General features: G+C 38.3%; 1 non-coding gene across 1 annotated transcript; it reads left to right on the forward strand.

The window, feature by feature from the left end:
* Nucleotides 1-3,057: 3,057 nt before the first annotated feature.
* Nucleotides 3,058-3,142, forward strand: TRNAE-UUC (transfer RNA glutamic acid (anticodon UUC)). Its single transcript has one exon. It is a non-coding gene; the product is annotated as a tRNA-Glu (tRNA).
* The last annotated feature ends 775 nt before the right edge of the window (nt 3,143-3,917 follow it).

Raw genomic sequence — 3,917 nt, forward strand, 5'->3', positions numbered from 1 at the left:
ATCAAACAAAAGTCATTTTTGTATCATTCACTTTTTTGGTTTATTCCCACCATTATTGTGGATAATCAAGAGCTGAAATGCAGATAAAGGGTGCTTTTTTATAGATCTAGGTGAAATTAAGGACTGCAAATACAGGGGTAAGTAGACTCTCAGAAAGGAGGAAGGAAACATGTGCATCAGGCACTCACAAGCCTTGCAAAATTAAATAGAGGAATCCAGTCCCAAGCCTCAAATGCCTCAGGAAGGACTGTTACAAATGTCTGTGATGCTCAGAGCTGGAGAGAGATAGCCCCAAAGGAAAGCATGGAACCACATTTCTGAGAGGCAAAGAGTGCCTGTCATAACTTCACTTCCCTTTGGTGACAGGAATGAAAGTTCTACATCTAAATGAGAAGTCCGAGGAGTTATACAGATCCTCAGCAACAAATAAGCTGGAGAGAATGACCAAAATCCATTGTTTATAAATGTTAGAAATATATCCTTGGATGTGTGGGAAGCGCAGGAGATGTAGGATAGAGGAGGAGAAAATTATGGGGTTATCGCTGCTGGGAAAGGAAGAGGGACAGAAACTGATATTCACTATCACATTCTTAGGATTCAAATGAGGGTTAGGGAAGGGAAGTATAGTAAAATCTGGAAACCTAAATAACAAATTTTTCTCAGCAAGGAAACCGGCAATGTACTCCTAGATTCTCTGCGCTGTGTTACTCTCAAGCTGAGGATCACCTTATTCATCCTCCACTCTCAACATAGTACCATCATCACACACCCGCAGTGTAGAGACTCCACAGCTTGCCTTACATCAAGTCTCATCTCATTTCCCTCTCTCTGGGATCATTACAGAGGTCCCAGGTTACCTTTAACCCTTCAAACATGTATGATAAAAATGGGACTAAGATATAGAAAAAGGCTGCTCTTCCTTCTTTCCTCAAGTAGAAAAATAATAGACCTAACTAGCAGTGAAAGCTTTGGGTCATTCATTCATTCATTCATTTGTTCATTCAATAAATATTAAGCACCTTCTAAATGCCAGTACTAGTGCTTGATACTACAAACACAATGTGGAGAAAAAAGACATGTTCCTTTCCTATATGGCACTCATTGTCTTTCACATGTTCTTATGTAATATTCCTGTCCTGAAAGTGTAACCTGAATCTGATGAGAAAAATGATCAATCTACTAATAACTTTCTACAGAAAGTTCACTTTCTATGAAAGAACTCACCTGTGCTGTTGAAAACTGTCTATATCAGGAATGACAGGCTGAGGGACTGTTGCAGATTAAAGAAGAATAAAGAGACATGACAATGAAATGCAAATGCAAAACCCTGGATTGCACTTGAATCAAAGAGAAACATTCTACCTAAAATATTCACAATTAGTAAACTTTGAATCAGGATATTTTACACACAAACACACACACACACACACACACCATTAGAAGGCAAACAAATGTGTCAAAGTGTTAAGAGTTGCTCAATCTTGGTAAAAGATAAATGGGTGTTAATTTTACTATTCTTGCAACATTCTGTAGGTTTGATGTTTTGCAAACTAAAAAAGTAGAAGGAATTAAAGAATGTCTGAGTAGTAAATGGTAAAAGGATTCTCCTTTTTTGAATGTCCTTTACAAACAAGCTTGTCATCACTTTTACTTGGTGCCAATTCCCACCCAGAATGTTCTAGCCTCAAATCAGGACCTTTAGATCAGAATAGTGGGGGGAAAGATAGAACTTTCTTGTCTTTGATTTACAACCAAAATTGTCAGATAGAAAAATGCCCAGAAAGAAATTTCAATCTTAACTCATGTTAGTATGGTTGTAAAAATCCCATACTCTTATGGACACTTTGTGGGATTAACACAAACTAATAAACCAAAGCCCTAGGCTTGAACTCTGGAGGCATTGGGAAACATGTGCAGAGGCCTAAAGCAGAGAAAAATGGTATCTGTCAAATAGGGACATAAAGTATATGTGTAAGATTTAGAGATATATGGAGAGAGGGTCAAAAGAGAACCATATTTGTTGAGATGCATATAATGTACACACTTACCGTAATAACAGCCCAATGGCATATGTATTATTATTCCATACATATGGAGTATGGAATACATGGAATCTCAGTCATATTCCATATTCCATATTCCATATTAGACAACTGCCCCAAGCTCATATAGCCAGTATTTGAACTTGGAATTTGAACTTGGTCCTTTATAACTTCAAAGGCAGCACCCTATCTCCACAAAGAATCAAGACTCTAGGACATGGCTATTAAAGGAGTATTTGAGCCAGTTTTTATCTTTGTGCCCAGATTACCCTATGCTGATGTCTTCCCTCTCATCCCACATAAAAACATACTTATGGGCCAGAGTTAGAATTGCTGGGACCATTAAATCTGAAAGCTCCATCTAAACCATGTTCTGCTGAAATCCAAACCTAATCTAGGGCCAAAATGTCTCCAGACTATTCTTTTAGATGCCAAGAGAGATTCCAAAGTATCCCTTAGATATTCTAATAGTTCCCAGATATGATTTTTACAGCTAATTGTAATTCCTGCCTGCAACTTCAGCCCATCTCCATTTGTTTAGCTTTTAGTGGAAATAGAAGATAATAGATCTCTAGATGCCAAATATAAGTCCCCCTCCTGAGACTTCTTTCGTCATCCTATTTATTCCTCATTCTATTCTAAATATTTTCTAGTCACTGCCTCATACTTAAGAACAAAAAGAACTATCAGCAGTGCAGTTAGAGAGTGTTAGGGAAAATAATGAAACCTTGATTCTCATTATGTAAAGGAAGATGGGTGTGGGAAGCAGACATTTTCTAAAATGGGACCTCAATGGTAGGAAGATAGTTACAATTTCCCTGCCAACCCAAATAACTATAGGTTTGGGCTTCCCAAATCTCAGCCGTCACCTGTGGTTTCCAGATGCTGCTGAAATCCACCATTAGGAAAAATCTGTCACAAAGGGCAGCCCTAACTGGGACAAAGGAGGATAGAAAGCAGGTGCCAGGTTCATGAGGTATGCTTTAACAAAATATCTTTTTAAGATTCCTGGGGCGCCTGGGTGGCTTAGTGGGTTAAGCGTCCGACTTTCGCTCGGGTCGTGATCTCGCGGTTCGTGGGTTCGAGCCCCGCGTCGGGCTCTGTACTGACTGCCAGCTCAGAGCCTGGAGCCTGTTTCAAAGCCTGTGTCTCCCTCTCTCTCTGACCCTCCCCTGCTCACGCTGTCTCTCTCTCCTAGAAATAAATAAAAATATTAAAAAAAAAAAGATTCCTAATTCACTTGGCCGTTTGGTGTCCAGTCTAGGCTTCCAATCAAAAGAAGACTGGGAATGGTTGCCAGAGAATGGCAATCTCCTCTTTATCCTTAACCCAGAAAAAACAGTACTAGAAAAATTTCAGCTAGCCAGTCTCTCCAAAATATGATTGACTCCATTCCAGAGCTAAAATAGCAGGGCAATGCTAGTGAAAAGAATTTTAGTTATGTCAGGATGATCATTCTGGCTTCGTTGTTGTTGACAAACAAAGACCTGACCTAATAGAATATATATTGCCCATTTTGTCCCATTTTTGTAAACTTCTCTGAGCTCATGACACTTAGAGCATGTTAGTATTTATTAATCACCAATGGAAAGAATCACAAAGACCAATGGACATCAGGTATCAGTAAGATCTCCTTATCTATTTTTTGATATCCTCATTTTTAAAAAATTATTAATGAATAATTTGAGGTAAGGAATAATCAGTATTCTGAACATGCTATAAGCATAGGAAGATCAACAGAAAAGATAAAGAATTACCTCTATATGTTAGTTTCAATAGGAAGACTCAACTCCAAATATGTCCAGAAATAAGGGGAATAACAAACCATTCTCTAAGAACCCTGACTTTATTCAGAGAAATTGTATAAAAATTTAG

The sequence above is a fragment of the Crocuta crocuta genome, unplaced genomic scaffold, assembly GCF_008692635.1.
Source record: "Crocuta crocuta isolate KB4526 unplaced genomic scaffold, BGI_CrCroc_1.0 scaffold276, whole genome shotgun sequence".
NCBI lineage: Eukaryota > Metazoa > Chordata > Mammalia > Carnivora > Hyaenidae > Crocuta > Crocuta crocuta.